Source organism: Nerophis lumbriciformis, linkage group LG08 (assembly GCF_033978685.3).
Source record: "Nerophis lumbriciformis linkage group LG08, RoL_Nlum_v2.1, whole genome shotgun sequence".
Lineage (NCBI taxonomy): Eukaryota > Metazoa > Chordata > Actinopteri > Syngnathiformes > Syngnathidae > Nerophis > Nerophis lumbriciformis.
The window spans coordinates 29,824,894-29,846,431 of record NC_084555.2 but is presented as its reverse complement, the minus strand read 5'-3'; the positions used below and the strand labels follow the sequence as shown (position 1 = coordinate 29,846,431).

Sequence of the window (21,538 nt, the reverse complement as noted above, 5' to 3'; positions counted from 1 at the left end):
TTCAATGCCTACAAAGGAAGAAGAAGGTGCTCAAAACTAAGGGCTCCACTGTTTTGGAGTTGCCATACCAATGCTACCGATTAGCATTAGTGATTTTCCATGGCAATTTTAACACCTTCAATTTTGGTAATCAAACTACAAACAATATGCATATTTTAATGCACGTAATAAGTACAATTTAAACTTTTTGTAGGACTAAACAAAAATAAATTAAACCTGTTGGCAGACTACGTCCTCACAAAGGCAACACACCATAATCTATACCAAGGGTGTACAAACGTTTTGACTGAGGGACCGCATTAGGCTAAAACTACAAAAATTTGGAAAGACGACTGTATGTGAAGCATGTATACATGTGTATTTGGGCTGTGAATCTTTGGGCACCATACAATTTGATTCGATTCAATTCAGAATCGATTCTCGATTCAAAAGGATTCTCGATTCAAAATCAATACTTCTTTCATAACGCTGAGTGCCAGTTCTATGATTGACTACATTCCTCCATAAAATAGATAACGCGAGTTGTCCAGGGTGTACACTGCCTTCCACCCAGATGCAGCTGGGATAGGCTCCAGCCACTCCCATGACTCCGAGAGGGACAAGCGGTAGAAAATGAAGGAATGAAATGCAAATAAAGAAAGATAAGTATCCAACACTTCTCTTTACTAATGTAACTATGTACAGCAAATATGATCATCTACATCAACAATATGATTTTCATCAGTGGCTGGACAGGACAGATTTATAAAAAATAAAACATTTATTTCATTATTATTTTTCTTTCAAATAAATTTTTGATTTTTTGGAATCAATGAAGAATCGTTACAAATAAGAATCACGATTAATTCGAAATGATTTTTACACACCTAATGTGTGTGTGTGTATATATATATATATATATATATATATATATATATATATATATATATATATATATATATATGTATATATATATATATACAAACATACACACATATACTTATATATGCAGTATATATATATATATATATATATATGTCTTAATAAGGTTATCCAAAAAATAGTGCTCGATACCGTAGTAGAGCGCAATATATGTATGTGTGGGAAAAAATCACAAGACTATTTCATCTCTACAGGCCTGTTTCATGAGGGGGGGTACCCTCAATCGTCAGGAGATTTTTTCTCCTGACGAAAATCTCCTGACGATTGAGGGTACCCCCCCTCATGAAACAGGCCTGTAGAGATGAAATAGTCTTGTGATTTTTTCCCACACATACATATATATATATATATATATATATATATATATATATATACAAACATACACACATATACTTATATATATATATATATATATATATATATATATATATATATATATATATATATATATATATATATATATATATATATATATATATATATATATATATACATTTATGTATATGTATACACATTACGCCTGGGCGATATAACCGATTTTACAAGTGTTTTGTTGCAAACGATTTAAAAAATTAAAAATATTTTTTTCTTTTTCCTCCTCTTTCTCCGGGATGCTTTTTGCCTTTATGCTTTTGTGTCTGACCTGACTACCATTTGCCTCATGCAGTGCAACACTTATCCTTTGCATAGAGTTGATCAAGTTGTTGATTGTGCTCTGTGGAATGTTGGTCCACTTCTCTTCAATGGCTGTGCGAAGTTGGCAGGAACTGGAACACGCTGTTGCGTTTGTTGTCCAGAAAATACACCTGCCCATACCATAACCTCACCCCCACCATTGGCCACTCGATTCACAACACTGACATCAGCAAACCGCTCTCCCACATGACGCTACACATGTGGTCGGCTTGCATGGGATCCCCCTCGACATTGAATTTCACAGAGGCCCGCAGTTGTCCTCCAAGACATGGGAAGCGTTTTGTAAGTCAGTGGGCGCAATGGCCAGCTTTTCTTCTGGATTCCATCCTCAGTCAAACGACCAGACTGAACGGGCCAATCAGGACTTAGAAGCGGCTTTGAGGTGTGCGTGTCACCAACACCCAGTGCCGGCCCAAGCCTCCATGGGGCCCTAAGCATAATTTGATTTTGGGGCCCTCTATTTCTGCCAATAATATTGATTGTTGATCATTCACACACCTACTATAAACTCAGTGTTGTTTACATTATCCTATTGTCAGCCTGGCATGTCTTTACAAATGACATGTCATTTATAAAGATATGGGGGTGGCCCAGTTAAGAACATAAATAATACCAATGAATGAACGAATGATGTCCAGAGTGCCACATATGGTTCCTAATCTTAAAATGTAGAAAACATTCAGCTACAAGAGTGGCCTGGGGTTGAACAGTCCAAGTGATAAAGCTTTGTATTTACAGTAAAAGTGTCATCTTGTCTCATCAGTCTTGTACATATTAGTCTTTAATTACTAGTTTATATTTGTAGTTAATTGTTCATATTTAATGTTTACTTTGTACAAAGAGAGCGCAGTCTACTGAAGTTAAATTCATCAATAGTTTTCCCCTTTGAAAGACACAAGGCGAATTCCTTCCATTTCACCATGTTGCTACAATGATCTTCACTGTTTTCATGCTGTTTCAGCAGTGCACCTATGTTGACCCAATCCCGCTGTCCCTCGGCTGCCAGTTTTAAGGACTTTTTGGAAAATAATTTGCAGCAAAAGCAATAGACTGCATCTTTACTTCTTGAATAAGTCAGCCAGCTACGCTTGACTTTTTCCCCATTGACTAGCTGTCTGTAGGTATAATGATAATGAAAACTTCGGTCATCATGCCGTTTGGGGAATGAAAAGTTCTCCTTAATAGACAGTGGTCCTCTGATCACCTGCTCAGTCCTGTCTGAATCTGAGAGGAAAGAAGGCCACTCAGCTGGGTCAACTGGCGGAGCTGATGATGGTCCATGGTGTGAAGGGGACGTTGTGGTGGAAGTTGCTGAGGAAGTGACCAAAGAAAGACAATGACTAAAAAAGAAGGACCTATAAGGTCATTAAATTAAATTGCACTGTTGGACATAATTATTAATCTCAGAATGTTCTGCAGTACAATGAGCAATTATAAAGGGTGTTTTGCAGTTAACTTACTAGATAAATCAGCTGTGGTTTCAGACATGGAGGGGACAGTGGGCACAGAGGATGGAGGTGTGTGAGAGAGCACTGTAGAGGATGGAGATGGACCTAAGATGAAATACATACATACATACATATAGGCACACATATTAATGAGATACTTTGACTATATTCACTCCATCAGTGTGTGAATGTGTGTGTGAATGGGTAAATGTGGAAGTAGTGTCAAAGCGCTTTGAGTACCTTGAAGGTAGAAAAGCGCTATACAAGTACAACCCATTTCATTTACCATATTAATTTCCCTTCAGGTGTAATGTTTATACTAAGAAATTAAATGCATACTGTATGGTGACAGTCTTTTCCTCACCTGATTCATCACTCGCAGTTGAGCCTGAGGATGTGGACTGGCTCTGGGCTGATTCTGTGCCTCCAAAGTATTTTAACAATGCTCCTGGGGAAGTTTCACATAACTTATGAGTTGATGTAAAAAATAATGTTTATTTTACTCACATAAATTACCGTGCTCTGCTGCAAACAATTTGTGCAAACAACATATCTCACTAGTAACCTGATGCTAAAAACATATTGCTAGCACCGCGCTAGCTAGCTGACGTCACCGAGCTAAAGCTAATTACAGCTACAAATCTCTTTGATAAACTTTTTATTACCAAGTCATGCAAACATACCTTTATCATGGCATTTTTTCTCCTCTTCTACTTTCTTCTTCTTCCTTTTTTCTGCACCTGAAGGATATGTCCTTTTTTGTGACATTGTTTTGCCTCTATCTGCACTTTTGATGCCCAGTGCGCACTGGCATTGCAGGCGGCAAACGTCACAGGTGCAGCAAAGGCAGCTTTACATTTAAAGAGAGGCAGGAAGAATCACTAGGCCTAGATCAGCAGCAGCACTCTGTTGACCTAAAATTGTGTTTTTGTACAATAATATATATTTGATCATTTAGAAATCATCAGTCAGTCAAATTAAAAAATAAGAATTTTTTGTTAATTGCTTTTGGGGGCCCCCTGGTGGCCGCGGGGCCCTAAGCAAGCGCTTAGTACGCTTATGCCATGGGCCGGCTCTGCCAACACCCTTTACCTGGTATGGGTGGAATATGCCCATAACACACTTGTTTGCTCTTCCACGAACTTGTCTCCATTTCATGTGGCTAATTGCTTCCAGCCCCCAGTTTTCCCCTCTCAGGGAGCAGAATCGGCTGTCTCTTTGGTGGCTGCCCTTCTTCGTTGGTTCCACCGGGTGTGGCGTAACACCTGGGTACCCCTGTCCCGGACGGAAAGACGCAATCAAAGCCTGGCGGATCGACATCGCACTCCAGCCCCTGACTATAAACCTGGCCAGAGGGTGTGGTTGTCTAGTCGTGGATTGCAAGAAATTTTAATATATTATAATTATAATGCATGGGCCCTTTCAAGGTGGAACGTATGATTAATCCGGCAGCGGCAAGGTTAAAGCTGCCCCCATCCCTGAAATCCTATCCAGTGTTTCATGTATCCCGCCTAAAACCTGTGTCTTCCTGTGACGTCTAGCCTCAACCAGTGAATCCTCCTCCCCACAGAATGATTCACGGCCATCCCGCCTTTAATGTTAAGTCTATTCAGGACTCTAGAAGGTGTGGCTGGGAGCTCGGGGGTTCAGTTTCTCGTGGATTGGGAGGGTTATGGTCCAGAGGCTCGCTCTTGGGTGTCACGCTCTGTCATCCTCGATCTTTCTCAAATATCTGATTAATTTTGTAGATTACAGACAAGCCAGGGAGACCCGTTGGCGGTGCTCATTGATCGAGGGGATAGGGTAATACCATCACACCTGCTGTGACACAGGGTGGGTCAGTTCCATTGTTTTGAGTTTTTGCCTGCTTTCTCTAATGTAGTGACCTTATATGTTTTTGTATTTCTGTCCAGGCTGGAGGCGGAGCTGATTCCAGGGTGTTAGTTATTGTTTGATGCTGCATGCTACTCTTCACGTCCCTGGCTTAGTAAAGACCAATCCCGTCCTGCGCCTTCTTGAACTTACCGGCAGCTCGCCTGTTCTTATCGTGTTTTGTGATTTTGTGCTTGAACCTTTTCTTGCGGTGCAGTTTTGTTCAATTGGCACCGTAGTTTTGGTTTTTTGAATCAGTGACAGTGTGGACAATAAAAGACCTCTACGCTTTTCGGGATGCACCACAGTAATCCTCGACGGACATGTTTTGAAGGCGGACCTGACTTTTTCCAATACAAAAAGTGCCCTTTTGAATGTAAATTTTATGTTATCAACGCACCTTAACCGAACACGGAAGCACATTTCCACCTTTCTGAGACGGCACAGGCGCCAGCAGGCGTTCGCTCCAATGATGTCGTCTCATGGCATTCGAAGAGAACGACTTGCCATGGCTTTGAATCTGGTATTTCCATAACGTACCCTTTTATTTGTGCAGTACTACTCGCTGTTTTCAAGCTTGTGGCTCAACAGCAACAGAGGCCATTACATTTCATGGGAAAAAGGAAGTCAAGACGCGTGAGTGTTAATTGCACGTTAAAAAAAAATATTGCCGCTAAAGGAATTTATAGTTAACGTTTTATCGTGTTAATAACTTTGACAGCCATAGTAGAATTTTTACAATTTCCCCAAATTCCGCAAGAACCAAAGAAGGAAGGATAAACAATTTTAAGTCCTGCATGAAGAAGTTATTTTAATTTTTAATTCAACACAGTTAATAATCACTCACACATTGTGTGGGCATATATTGTGTAAGAGTCCAAGGTCACTAAATTAAATTGATTCTCCAGACATCTTACTAAGAATATTCAGCTAAACCACGTCTTGACAAATAAGTCTTGCTTCGGAGATTTGCACTACCGCATGAGAGATGCACACAAAGTATTGCGTCTCTAATCCATAAAGCTTTTGTGTCATACTTATTTGCAATCAATTTGGTGGTGCAGCAGTTCAGTCGCAGCAAAACAGAAGCGTGTCGCAAGGCTATGCTTGCTTGTAAGAGTTCAATGGATGGGCTTTGATACCACTAGACGCTTTTCGGGGGAGAGAGTATAGGAAAAGGTGGGGATGAGCATACAGGGCAGGGAGTCTGAGGAAGAGAGATAGTGCAGTACTCATTATCAACAACAGCAGTGGAGATTTCGGTAAGTGAGGAACTGTGGGGGCCATCAACTCACACCACACCACACAACCTACTACTATAATATAAACTCTGTTTTATCTGTCATTTGTGAGTCTGTTTCTGAACATCATGCAATCTCATTCTTTCATTCTCCTTTTGCTTAAAGATGCAGTTCATGTGTCAAACAATCCAGAGAAAAAAACATTAACACAAACATCATTATGATTTGTGATGCTAAGGAGTTATTGCGGTTGCGCATGGTTTCGGTTGGCGTGGTCCCAGTATGCAGAGAAGGCAGGTGATGTGCAAGTGTAAGGTCTTTTTTTGGGTACCAAAATTAAAAAGCACCAGCATGGCTACAAAAGTAATTCATGGGTGGGCAAGGCAAAAACACAAGAAGGCACTACATAATCATTGGAACAATGAATTTGGATCGCAAGAAAGGCGACACTGGCAGATAAACCCTCCTGATTGTGAATCAGGAACAGGTGAAGAGAACAGGCTTCAGAAGCAATGTTGTAGTCACAGGAAGATGGACCAAAAACAGGAAGAGGCACAAAAATAAGAGCAAAGGACAGGAAAAAAACACTAAACAAAGGAAGTCCAAAGCAGTCATGATGGAACATGACAAGAGTAATTACATTGCACCATTGCATCACGATGGGCAGAATCATACATCCATTTTCTTCAGCTTATCCGATGTCGGGTCACGGGGGGAGCAGCCTTAGCAGAGAAGCCCAGACTTCCCTCTACCCAGCCACTTCGTCCAGCTCCTCCCGGTGGATCCCGAGGCGTTCCCAGGCTAGCCGGGAGACATAATCTTCCCAATGTGTCCTGGGTTTTCCTTGTGGCCTCCTCCCGGTTGGACGTGCCCTAAACATTTCCCCAGGGAGGCATCCGGGTGGCATCCTGACCAGATGCCCGAACCACTTCATCTGGCTCCTCCCGATGTGGAGAAGCAGCGGCTTTACTTGTGTGTGTGTGTGTGTGTGTGTGTGTGTGTGTGTGTGTGTGTGTGTGTGTGTGTGTGTGTGTGTGTGTGTGTGTGTGTTTGGTTGATTGGCGGTACTAAATTGGCCCTAGTGTGTGAATGGTGAATGTTTTTTTGATTGATTGAAACTTTTATTAGTAGATTGCACAGTACAGTACATATTCCGTAAAATTGACCACTAAATGGTAACACCCTAATAAGTTTTTCAACTTGTTTAAGTCGGGGTCCACGTTAATCAATTCATGGTACTAATATATACAATCAGCATAATACAGTCATCATACAAGTTAATCATCAGAGTATATACATTGAATTATTTACAATCCAGGGGGTGGGATGTGGAGGGGGTTGGGGAGGTTGAGGGGGGGTTAGGTTGGGTTGCTATCAGCATACTTAAGTCATCAACTATTATATCATTTGAAAAATGGACATTGTAACAGTGTAGGTCTGACTTCGAAGGATATGTACAGCGAGCAGTGAACATAGTGAGCTCAGAAAGCATAAGAAAAAGTATATACATTTGATTATTTACAATCCGGGGAGGTGGGATGTGGTGGAGGGAGGGGGTTAGGCTAGGGTTGTAGCTGCCTGTAGGTGTTCTTTTAGTGCGATTTTGAAGGAGGATAGAGATACACTTTCTTTTACACCTGTTGGGAGTGCATTCCAGATTGATGTGGCATAGAAGGAAAAGAGTGTGAGAGTGAATGTTGTCTATGTGTCTGTGCTGGCCCTGTGATGAGGTGGCGACTTGTCCAGGGTCTACCACGCCTTCCGCCTGAATGCAGCTGAGATAGGCTCCAGCACCCCCCGCGACCCCGATAGGGACAAGCAGTAGAAAATGGATGGATGGATGTGTGTGTGCGTGTGTGTGCGTGTGTGTGTGTGTGTGTGTGTGTGTGTGTGTGTGTGTGTGTGTGTGTGTGTGTGTGTGTGTGTGTGTGTGTGTGAGCTCGGCCCGCGGCCAAATTCTTTCAACCCAAAGTGGCCCCCGAGTTGCAAAGTTTGGGGACACTTTTGTTACAAAACCCAAAACCAGTGAAGTTGACACGTGTAAATTGCGACCCCCCGCAACCCCAATAGGGACAAGCGGTAGAAAATGGATGGATGGATGGATCTGTGTGTGTGCGTGTGTGTGTGTGTGTGTGTGTGTGTGTGTGTGTGTGTGTGTGTGTGTGTGTGTGTGTGTGTGTGTGTGTGTGTGTGTGAGCTCGGCCTCCGGACAATTTTTTTTTAACCCAAAGTGGCCCTCGAGTTGCAAAGTTTAGGGACCCTTTTGTTACAAAACCCAAAACCAGTGAAGTTGGCACGTTGTGTAAATGGTAAATACAAACAGAATACAATAATTTGCCAATTCTTTTCAACCTATGTTCAAATAAATAGACTGCAAAGACAAGATACTTAACGTTAGAACTGGAAAACATTTGTATTTTTTGCAAATATTAGCTCAATTGGAATTTGATGCAACATGTTTCAAAAAAGCTGGCACAAGTGGGAAAAAAGTTGAGGAATGCTCATCAAACACTTATTTGGAACATCCCACAGGCTAATTAGGAACAGGTGGGTGCCATGATTGGGTATAAAAGCAACTTCCATGAAATGCTCAGTCATTCACAAACAAGGATGGGGCGAAAGTCACCACTTTGTCAACAAATGCGTGAGCAAATTGTCGAACAGTTTAAGAACAACATTTCTCAACCAGCTATTGCAAGGAATTTAGAGATTTCACCATCTACGGTCCGTAATATCATCAAAAGTTTCAGAAGATCTGGAAAAATCACTGCACGTAAGCAATGATATTACGGACCTTTGATCCCTCAGGCTGTACTGCATCAACAAGCGACATCAGTGTGTAAAGGATATCACCACATGGGCTCAGGAACACTTCAGAAAACCACTGTCAGTAACTACAGTTTGTCGCTACATCTGTAAGTGCAAGCTAAAACTCTACTATGCAAAGCCAAAGTCATTTATCAACAATACTCAGAAACGTCGCCAGCTTCACTGGGCTTGAGCTCATCTAAGATGGACTGATGCAATGTGTTAAAGTGTTCTGTGGTCTGACGAGTCCACATCTCCAATTGTTTTTGGAAACTGTGGGCGTCGTGTCTTACGGAACAAAGAGGAACATAATTGTTATAGGCGCAAAGTTGAAAAGCCAGCATCTGTGATGGTATGGGGGTGTATTAGTGCCCAAGGCATGGGTAACTTACACATCTGTGAAGGCACCATTAATGCTGAAAGGTACATACAGGTTTTGGAGCAACATATGTTTCCATCCAAACAACGTTATCATGGACGCCCCTGCTTATTTCAGCAAGACAATGCCAAGCCACGTGTTACATCAACGTGGCTTCATAGTAAAAGAGTGCGGGTACTAGACTGCCCTGCTTGTAGTCCAGACCTGTCTCCCATTGAAAATGTGTGGCGTAGTATGGAGCGTAAAATACCACAACGGAGACCCCCGGACTGTTGAACAACTTAAGCTGTACATCAAGCAAGAATGGGAAAGAATTCCACCTGAAAAGCTTCAAAAATTGGTCTCCTCAGTTCCCAAACGTTTACTGAGTGTTGTTAAAAGGAAAAGCCATGTAACAGTAAAAATGCCCCTGTGCCAACTTTTTTGCAATGTGTTGCTGCCATTAAATTCTAAGTTAATGATTATTTGAAAAAAAAATTGTTTTCTTAGTTCGAACATTAAATATCTTGTATTTGCAGTCTATTCAACTGAATATAAGTTGAAAAGGATTTGCAAATCATTGTATTCTGTTTTTATTTACAAACTACACAACTTGCCAACTTCACTGGCTTTGGGTTTAGTACATTTGTACAAATACATCCTGTATTTATGTTAGCGTTTAAGCCAGCTAGCCATTAGCACACTAGCTGCTTCTCTCGGAAATGAGCAGTATCGCCGTGAGTTATCTAATTTTCATTCATTTAATAAATGTGCAAATTAATGTAAAGGTGCCATATGTAATCATTTCATGTCAAGTCATCATTGAATGGCCCTGATATGTCAAAAGGCATTCATAAATCATGTTCTTGTCGAGTACCTTTACGACTTATCATGGCAGAAAGGAAAGGAAAAGTCAACCACGGAAATAACTCAATCAATGCAAACGCTTTTTTAGAATCTCATTGAACACTTAACAAAAAAATTAAGGTACAACAATGAGAAATATGTAACAAAAATGCGTAATACAGGGTAGCAAAATAGTGCAAAGTGTAAAAAATGTAAACCTAGAGAAACCTTAGAACTATTTTCTGCAGGTTTAGTGCCAAATGGTATGTTACAGTGTTACTGGTCTTGTTACCATGAATTGGTTAACGTGGACCCCGACTTAAACAAGTTCAAAAATGTATTCGGGTGTTACTATTGTGGGTTGTGCAGCCCTTTGAGACACTTGTGATTAAGGGCTATATAAATAAACTTTGGTTGATTGATTGAACTTAAAACGGTAGTCCAACCGGGATATGCCCATTTCAAATTTAGATTTACAGCCCCGAAATCTTGTTAATGTTTTCATTTTGATGCCCCGCCCTCCACCGTTTGACCAATCTCTGTGAGTGTGTCACATCCAGGTTGCCAGTTACGCACTGCCACCTTTGTCTAGCTGCTGCCACTAAACATGACCTTGTCTAACAAAGCTAGTATGCTCGTCCAACGAATGCTTAGCATGCTAGCCCGGTCAATGACACACTGACATGCAGGCTAACGGGGAAATATATGCCTGTTTGGCTGTATGTTTCTAGTACTGTATGTGCATCAGGCATATATGGGGTGGTATTTGCTTGGCACAATATAATGCATTACATGTAATGATTTATGTTCTCTACTAAATCCTTTCAGCAAAAATATGGCAATATCGCGAAATGATCAAGTATGACACATAGAATGGACCTGCTATCCCCGTTTAAATAAGAAAATCGCATTTCAGTAGGCCTTTAAATGGCGTCAACGACCGGAATAAACTGTTCATTTTCAGATACTCAGCATGGGCAGAATGATGAACTATTCACCCGCTAATTGTTGTCTGTGAATAGGAATATTCTAAATTGGCTGCAAAGAAATCCTGGGTGCGCAGAGGAAGTATAATATGATAACACAAATTGTCTCAGTTTCTTTGCACAAGCATATGGATATGACAAATAATTAAAAAGTAGAGGATTTATGACAGCTCAAAAACTGCCAGGAGAGGGCGCCCTGCATTCAATAGAACACACACACACACACACACACACACACAGACACACACGCACACACACACACACACACACACATCCCCCATCCCCCTTCCTCTTTTCATTTATTACATTTTCAACGTTATCTTTTAAGGCATAATCAAGCTGGACGCAACACTATTGTACTCATTAAGGACCATCTTCATCCAGACTTAAATCTAATTACGAGGCTGCTTGGCATATATAAATATGACAGCCCGAATTCAACCAGTCAGGAGGATATGCGGTACTTGCAAAAGGTGCATTGCCATAGAAACAATGTTGGTGCAGTAAGGTTTTGAATGTATTGAGTTAAAGTTAAAGTACCAATGATTGTCACACACACACTAGGTGTGGTGAAATTTGTCCTCTGCATTTGACCCATCCCCTTGTTCACCCCCTGGGAGGTGAGGGGAGCAGTGGGCAGCAGCGGTGCCGCGCCCGGGAATCATTTTTGGTGATTTAACCCCCAATTCCAACCCTTGATGCTGAGTGCCAAGCAGGGAGGTAATGGGTCCCATTTTTATAGTCTTTGGTATGACTCGGCCGGGGTTTGAACTCACAACCTACCGATCTCAGGGCGGACACTCTAACCACTAGGCCACTGAGTAGGTAGTTAGTGGAAGTGCACTGCACAAGTAAAAGTTCAAATTTTTGCCCGTTATTTATGGCAGTGTTTTTCAACCACTGTGCCTCGTCGTGACATACAGTCTGGTGTGCCGTGGGAGATTATGTAATTTCACCTATTTGGGTTAAAAATATTTTTTGCAAACCAGTAATTATAATCCGCAAATAAAGTGCTGTTGTTGAGTGTATGTGCTGTCTAGAGCTCGGCAGAGTAACCGTGTTATTCTCTTCCATATCAGTAAGTAGCAGCCGCTAGCTAATTGCTCTGTAGATGTTGGGAACATGGTTTGTCGTAATCACAATATGCAGACGACGACAGGTAAAAAGGTATCTAACGCTTAAACCAAAAATAAACAAAAGGTGAGTGCCCCTAAGAAAAGGCATTAAAACTTAGGGATGGCTATGCAGAACGAAACTAAAATTTAACTGGCTACAAAGCAAACTAAAACAGAATGCTGGACGACAGCAAAGACTTACAGCGTGTGGAGCAGCAGGCGGCGTCCACAAAGTACATCCGTACATGACATGACAATCAAGAATGTCCACACAAAAAAAGATAGCAACAACTTAAATATTCTTGATTGCTAAAACAAAGCAGGTGCGGGGAAGAGCGCTCAAAGGAAGACATGAAACTGCAACAGGAAAATACCAACAAAACAGGAAAAGCCACCAAAATTGGAGCGCAAGACAAGAACTAAAACACTACACACAGGCGGGTTAGTGCATCTGCCTCACAATACGAAGGTCCTGAGTAGTCTTGGGTTCAATCCCGGGCTCGGGATCTTTCTGTGTGGAGTTTGCATGTTCTCCCCATGACTGCGTGGGTTCCCTCCGGGTACTCCGGCTTCCCCCCACCTCCAAAGACATGCACCTGGGGATAGGTTGATTGGCAACACTAAATTGGCCCTAGTGTGTAAATGTGAGTGTGAATTTTGTCTGTCTATCTGTGTTAGCCCTGCGATGAGATGGTGACTTGTCCAGGGTGTACACCGCCTTCCGCCCAATTGTAGCTGAGATAGGCTCCAGCGCCCCCCCGCGACCCCGAAGGGAATAAGTGGTAAAAAATGGATGGATGGATGGATATTCGGTAAAAGGTTTATTTTTAAGGCCAACCACAGATATTCACTTAGTATTACATTCTTTAAAACATTTATTCAGTATTTTTTACTTTATTTTTTTTTTTTTTTTTTTTTTTTAATGTCCTGTCCAGCTTCTCAGGCAAATCATATAGTTGATGTAGATGCCCATGTCGGCTGTTCAGATTTACTTTACAAAAGAGAAGTGTAGGATACTTCTCTTGTTGCCTTATTTGTATTTGACTTTATTAAATGTATTTATATTATCATTTAGTGCAGCCGGGCCGGAGCAGGAGGGGATAGAAAGAGAAAAAAAAAAGAAGACAGAGGGGGAAATTGTGGGGACAAGAGGGGGATTAGACAGAGAGACAAAAACAACAACAGCAAACAACAACAACAACAACAATAGAGCAACATCAGCAAATATGACATGTACAAATATGATGGTAAAAGTAATAGCAAATAAGCAGTTAGCGAAAAAAAAAAAATAATACAGAAATGACAATGAGCATTATTACACTACAAATGGATCAATACAAATACCAATAGAAATAGCGCTATTGATAATGAACAATACCAATAATTTACCTTTATTATCAACAATACAGTTGTTTAAATGCAACAATACATATACGTAATGATAACTTGAGATACGAAAGAATGCAGAAAAATGGAGGGGGAGAAAGAGAAGCAACCTACATTAACCTTGTAGATTGTTATAGTCACAATAGGTTAAGCTTTGTCAGTGTGCCATGTGTTACACCCAGTTTACCCTAGGGCAACAACGTTAATATATGTTTGATGAAACGTGATTATGTGCATGAGTGTAAGTATGCATATGTACTTGTATATGTACAGAATGTGTATATGTGTTTGTACAATGAATGTATATGTACAGAATGTGTATATGTGTTTGTACAGTGAATGTATATGTACAGTATGTGTATGTGTATGTTTGTATATTGAATGTGCGTGTGGATGTACGAACATTAGGTAGGTAAATATGTACTGTATTTGTGTATGTATGTGGGAGCGTAGGTACCTATGTACGTATGTGAGCATATGTGAATTTGCATGTACAATACATTCGACTCCCAGAGTGCGTGGGAGCCAGAGCACGGCCCCATCACCCCCGAGAGCCCAACCCACAAACAGGAGGCGTGGTGCCCAGGGAACCAGGGACCACCGCCCCCACGCAGCCAAGCCGGCCAGCGACAGGAACCCCAGAGCCCGACCCACCGTACCGCCCACAAGGGCCAGCAGCAGGCCGCAGACAGACGCACCCGGCAGAGGACAGGGCACGAGAAAAGCAGGGGACAGCCAGACCCCAAGCCAGCGAGAGACCACACCCCACACGGGCAGAAAGGCGAGACGCCCCGCCCGAGGGACCCAGAGACTCCCCGCAACCGGACGGGAAGACCGCCCCCGCCCCACCGGCAACCAGTATTTTTTACTTTAGAAAGTTACATGGTTGAAAACGATAATGATGCCAAAAAACATAAAAAAAGATGGGAAGTCCTCAAGGGCTTATTTTGAAAGTGTACTTATGTTTATAGATTATATGATATCTGTGGTTGTGTTCCCTAATTTGAGTGACCAGGACTGTACATAAATGCTTATTTTGAAAATGTAATTTTGTTTATATATTATATGCAATCTGTTGTTTTTCCCAAAAAAAAATTTTTTTCAGTGTACATGAATGAAGGTGTGTGTTGCTGAGCCCAACTTGGACCTGGTTTTAAAAACCCTTTAAACAAATCTAATTTCATTTACAACCTGGTCTGAAGATGAGGTCCTTTTATTTATTTTTTATTTTTTTAAATATATAAAAAAAAGATAAATAAATAAACATGTTCTTGGATAAAAAAGAAAGTAAAACAATATAAAAATAATTACACAAAAAATAGTAATTAATGAAAATGTTAGTGGACCAGCAGCACATACAAATTTGTGCTTCAGGGACTGTGTCCCTTGCAGACGTGTTGTCTATGCTGTGGGAACCAGAAAATTGGTAGCAGAAAGAAACAACCCCTTTTGTGTGAGTGGGTGTGAATGAGTGTGAATGGGGGAGGGAGGTTTTTTTGGGGGGTTGATGCACTAGTTGAAAGTGTATCTTGTGTTTTTTCTATGTTGATTTAATAAAAAATAAAAATAAATAAATACATTTAAAAAAAAAAAAAAGTAAAAAAATAGAAGGGGTTAAAAACAAAACAAAATGTGAAGGTGTGCGCATGCAGCAGCATTCGTGAGGGAGGGGCAGAGACAGAGAGAGAGCGAGAGAGTGGATTGATTGATTGAGACTTTTATTAGTAGGTTGTACAATACATATTCCGTACAATTGACCACTAAATGGTAACACCCCAATAAGTTTTTCAACTTGTTTAAGTCGGGGTCCACGTTAATCATTCATGGTAAAGGGAGTGGAGAGACAGACAAGACACCCGGTTTGCTTGTTTTTTTTTTATTGTATCGATTATCTCTTTCCACCAGTGTTTTTTTATTTTTATATTTGCCGGGTCAAATTTCCGTCCCCTCTTATTGCGTTTTTATTTTTGGTTCGCCAAAAGTTTTATCAATGACAAATACTGCCTCAGTTTGCACTCGGACAAGTTTACCACGAGGGGATGTCAAAATGAAGACTTCATGGTAAACACTAAGGTGAGTGTAAAGTCAACATTTTTAACTCCAGTAAATGAGTTATTTTAGTCTTTGTGAGTCTATGGAAACTTCACTTTTATCTCCCGCTGGATCCACATCGTTCGAGGATGGAGACAGGTTAGCTGTTAGCTTCAAGCTAACCAGCACCCGGGCAGACTCCTCCACCGCAAAAACATACTTTGCAGGTCAAAAAACAGGGCAATTGTTTGCCTTTTGAAGTGTCAATGTGCGAGGAGTGTTCAAAAGAAGTCTCTTGAAGAAGTGGTTGACAAGTTAGCATCGCTGACAGTGACGTCATCACCATCATTGTTTACTGAAGCAGAGATGGTGACTGTGCGTTATGATAAACGTGCATGCGTCACCAGGCTCTGCTTTTTATCCATAGATTTATCAGATTACATTTTGTATTATCTATAGCAGGGGTGTCAAAAGTGTGCCCCGGAGGCCATTTGCGGCCCACAGCTAATGTTTTAAAGGCCCGCGGCACATTCTAAAAATACTATTAAAATAAACAAAAACATAACAAAAGTGAAATAAAAAAGCTTAAAGGTGAAATGTAATTTAGAAAAAGTTGCAATGTTGACTAATAAAACAAAGCTGCTTTTTTTTCTTTCAAACTGTCATTGCTCAAAACATAATATTGAATCGAAATCAATGTTTTTATGAATTATTGACCTATCCAAGGTTCCCATTACTTCACATCAAATATTCCACTTAGAAAAATATTTTCGGTGGAAGATTTTGCATATTTTGTGTGTTTGCCATAAAAAAACATAGTTTTGTTTGACAAAAAAGGGCGGAAAACAAACAAACAAAAAAACAACATAAAAAAAACTAAAACATTTTAAAATGAGGGATAGATCTGAAGTTGATGAAGACTCCAGAGATTTAAGCGTTAAATATAAAATGTATGTATGACCTGGCGCACCATTATCATTTCATGACCGAAGCAAAACACTTTTGACACTTTTATACTGAAATAAATACACCTACAACTTATTAAATAAAAACATAGAAAAAACTACCAGCAGCGGTAAAGTTTAGATCCATGAAGGAAAGAAGAAAGTGAATGAATGTTTATAACTGAATACATTTACATATGTATACAAATGTATTTTCTTTCTTTATTTTTTTTTTTAATGAATTAACGTTTATGACAACCTTTTTCCAAAACACAATATAGAATGTGAGATATAACAGGATAATGCATACGTTTATACATTTTTTTCAAAACGCTTACAAAAAAGTGGAACCCCAAAAATTTACAGTGGGACCCCATTTTTATGACTTGTTGGGGTCCGTGGGACCCCATTTTGAAAATTCCTACCGCCAACACTGCTGTCAACAGAGGAGAAAAAATGCTTTATTTAAATAAGACCTCCATGACGAATACAAATAAAGGACCCAGATTTCCCTCGCCCGGACGCGGGTCACCGGGGCCCCCCTCTGGAGCCAGGCCCGGAGGTGGGGCACGATGGCGAGCGCCTGGTGGCCGGGCCTGTCCCCATGGGGCCCGGCCGGGCACAACCCGAAGAGGCAACGTGGGTCCCCCCTCCAATGGGCTCACCACCCATAGCAGGGGCCATAGAGGTCGGGTGCAGTGTGAGCTGGGCGGCAGCCGACGGCAGGGTACTTGGCGGTCCGATCCTCGGCTACAGAAGCTAGCTCTTGGGACGTGGAACGTCACCTCGCTGAGGGGGAAGGAGCCTGAGCTAGTGCGCGAGGTTGAGAAGTTCCGGCTAGATATAGTCGGGCTCACTTCGACGCACAGCAAGGGCTCTGGAACCAGTTCTCTCGAGAGGGGCTGGACTCTCTTCCACTCTGGCGTTGCCGGCAATGAGAGGCGACGGGCTGGGGTGGCAATTCTTGTTGCCCCCCGGCTCAGAGCCTGCACGTTGGAGTTCAACCTGGTGGACGAGAAGGTAGCTTCCCTCCGCCTTCGGGTGGGGGCACGGGTCCTGACTGTGGTTTGCGCTTACGCGCCAAACCGCAGCTCAGAGTACCCACCCTTTTTGGATTCACTCGAGGGAGTACTTGAGAATGCTCCCCCGGGTGATTCCCTCGTTCTACTGGGGGACTCCAATGCTCATGTTGGCAGCGACAGTGAAACCTGGAGAGGCGTGATTGGGAAGAATGGCCGCCCGGATCTGAACCCGAGTGGTGTTCTGTTATTGGACTTTTGTGCCCGTCACAGATTGTCCATAATGAACACCATGTTCGAACATAAGGGTGTCCATATGTGCACTTGGCACCAGGACACCCTAGGCCGCAGTTCCATGATCGACTTTGTAGTTGTGTCATCGGATTTGCGGCATCATGTTTTGGACACTCGGGTGAAGAGAGGGGCGGAGCTTTCAACCGATCACCACCTGGTGGTGAGTTGGCTGCGATGGTGGGGGAGGATGCCGGACAGACCTGGCAGGCCCAAACGCATTGTGAGGGTTTGCTGGGAACGTCTGGCAGAATCTCCTGTCAGAGAGAGTTTCAATTCCCACCTCCGGAAGAACTTTGAACATGTTACGAGGGAGGTGCTGGACATTGACTCCGAGTGGACCATGTTCCGCGCCTCTATTGTCGAGGCAGCTGATTGGAGCTGTGGCCGCAAGGTAGTTGGTGCCTGTCGTAGCGGTAATCCTAGAACCCGTTGGTTGACACCGGCGGTGAGGGATGCCGTCAAGCTGAAGAAGGAGTCCTATCGGGTTCTTTTGGCTCATAGGACTCCTGAGGCAGCGGACAGGAACCGACAGGCCAAGCGGTGTGCGGCTTCAGCGGTTGCGGAGGCAAAAACTCGGACATGGGAGGAGTTCGGGGAAGCCATGGAAAACGACTTGCGGACGGCTTCGAAGCGATTCTGGACCACCATCCGCCGCCTCAGGAAGGGGAAGCAGTGCACTATCAACACCGTGTATGGTGAGGATCGTGTTCTGCTGACCTCGACTGCGGATGTTGTGGATCGATGGAGGGAATACTTCGAAGACCTCCTCAATCCCACCAACACGTCTTCCTATGAGGAAGCAGTGCCTGGGGAATCTGTGGTGGGCTCTTCTATTTCTGGGGCTGAGGTTGCTGAGGTAGTTAAAAAGCTCCTCGGTGGCAAGGCCCCGGGGGTGGATGAGATCTGCCCGGAGTTCCTTAAGGCTCTGGATGCTGTGGGGCTGTCTTGGTTGACAAGACTCTGCAGCATCGCGTGGACATCGGGGGCGGTACCTCTGGATTGGCAGACCGGGGTGGTGGTTCCTCTCTTTAAGAAGGGGAACCGGAGGGTGTGTTCTAACTATCGTGGAATCACACTCCTCAGCCTTCCCGGTAAGGTCTATTCAGGTGTACTGGAGAGGAGGCTACGCCGGATAGTCGAACCTCGGATTCAGGAGGAACAGTGTGGTTTTCGACCTAGTCGTGGAACTGTGGACCAGCTCTATACTCTCGGAAGGGTCCTTGAGGGTGCATGGGAGTTTGCCCAACCAGTCTACATGTGTTTTGTGGACTTGGAGAAGGCATTCGACCGTGTCCCTCGGGAAGTCCTGTGGGGAGTGCTCAGAGAGTATGGGGTATCGGACTGTCTGATTTTGGCGGTCCGCTCCCTGTATGATCAGTGTCAGAGCTTGGTCCGCATTGCCGGCAGTAAGTCGGACACGTTTCCAGTGAGGGTTGGACTCCGCCAAGGCTGCCCTTTGTCACCGATTCTGTTCATAACTTTTATGGACAGAATTTCTAGGCGCAGTCAAGGCGTTGAGGGGATCTGGTTTGGTGGCTGCAGGATTAGGTCTCTGCTTTTTGCAGATGATGTGGTCCTGATGGCTTCATCTGGCCAGGATCTTCAGCTCTCGCTGGATCGGTTCGCAGCCGAGTCTGAAGCGACTGGGATGAGAATCAGCACCTCCAAGTCCGAGTCCATGGTTCTCGCCCGGAAAAGGGTGGAATGCCATCTTCGGGTTGGGGAGGAGACCCTGCCCCAAGTGGAGGAGTTCAAGTACCTCGGAGTCTTGTTCACGAGTGAGGGAAGAGTGGATCGTGAGATCGACAGGCGGATCGGTGCGGTGTCTTCAGTAATGCGGACGCTGTATCGATCCGTTGTGGTGAAGAAGGAGCTGAGCCGGAAGGCAAAGCTCTCAATTTACCGGCCGATCTACGTTCCCATCCTCTTCTATGGTCATGAGCTTTGGGTTATGACCGAAAGGACAAGATCACGGGTACAAGCAGTCGAAATGAGTTTCCTCCGCCGGGTGGCAGGGCTCTCCCTTAGAGATAGGGTGAGAAGCGCTGTCATCCGGGGGAGCTCAAAGTAAAGCCGCTGCTCCTCCACATCGAGAGGAGCCAGATGAGGTGGTTCGGGCATCTGGTCAGGATGCCACCCGATCGCCTCCCTCGGGAGGTGTTTAGGGCACGTCCGACCGGTAGGAGGCCACGGGGAAGACCCAGGACACGTTGGGAAGACTATGTCTCCCGGCTGGCCTGGGAACGCCTCGGGATCCCCCGGGAGGAGCTGGACGAAGTGGCTGGGGAGAGGGAAGTCTGGGCTTCCCTGCTTAGGCCGCTGCCCCCGCGACCCGACCTCGGATAAGCGGAAGAAGATGGATGGATGGATGGATAAATAAATATATTATTTATAAAGCAAGTTCGAGTATCATTGGCAAATTTTCACCTAGTCCCGGCCTTGGAGTGCTGCCCGCCTTGGCACGCATATATGTGTCCTCTTTTTGGGATTTCAGAATATGGTCAGCCTAAAAGTACGTTTCTTACAAGTATCATCCCTGCAGGAGGAAGAATAGCTAAACATGCTTCACTACACACCGTAGGACATACTTGCCAACCCTCCCGATTTTCCCGGGAGACTCCCGAATTTCACTGCACCTCCCGAAAATCTCCTGGGGCAACCATTCTCCCGAATTTCTTCCGATTTCCACCTGGACAACAATATTGGGGGAGTGCCTTAAAGACACTGTCTTTAGCGTCCTCTACGACCTGTCGTCACGTTCGCTTTTCCTCCGTTCAAACAGCGTGACGACCCAGTCACATAATACATGTGTTTTTTACACACACAGGAGTGACTGCAAGACATACTTGATCAACAGCCATACAGATCACACTGAGAGTGGCCGTATAAACAACTTTAACACTGTTACAAATATGCACCACACTGCGAACTCACACCAAATAAGAATGACAAACACATTTCGGGAGAACATCTGCACCGTAACACAACATAAACACAACAGAACAAATACCCAGAATCCCTTGCAGCACTAACTCTTCAAGGACGCTACAATATACAGCCTCTGCTACCACCAAACCCCTCCTCCCTAATCCCGCCCACCTCAACCCAGATATTAACAGTAAATGGACAAATAGATTAATAATCAATTTTCTAACGACTGTCCCTCATAATTTTGACAAAATAATTGAATAATAAATGACACAATTTGTTACTGCATATGTCAGCAGACAAATTAGGAGCCTTTGTTTGCTTACTTACCACTAAAAGACAATTTGTCTAGTATGTTCACTATTTTATTTAGGCCAAAATTGTTCTTTGATTGCAATAAGAAACGTATGTTTAATGTACCATTTTTTGTTAAAATAAAGCCAATATTGCCATTTTTTGTGGTCCCCTTAATCTACAATAGTATTGAAATGTATCGAAATACATTTTGGTACCGGTACCAAAATATTGGTATCAGGACAATCCTAGTACAAACCAGTATTTACAATACAACAATAAAACTTTAGCTCTTAAAACAGATAAAACACCAAATCGAAAACATTTCAGTGAAGCATAAGAAACAAGACA

The 21,538-nt window shown here is 43.0% G+C and overlaps 1 long non-coding RNA gene across 1 annotated transcript; it reads right to left on the bottom strand.

Moving 5' to 3' along the window:
• Positions 1 to 2,811: 2,811 nt before the first annotated feature.
• LOC140678974 (uncharacterized) lies at positions 2,812 to 3,773 on the bottom strand. Its single transcript, XR_012050558.1, has 3 exons — positions 3,430 to 3,773; positions 3,078 to 3,170; positions 2,812 to 2,928 (listed from the first exon to the last, which is right to left on the bottom strand). It is a non-coding gene; the product is annotated as an uncharacterized lncRNA (long non-coding RNA).
• Between the last annotated feature and the right edge of the window lie 17,765 nt (positions 3,774 to 21,538).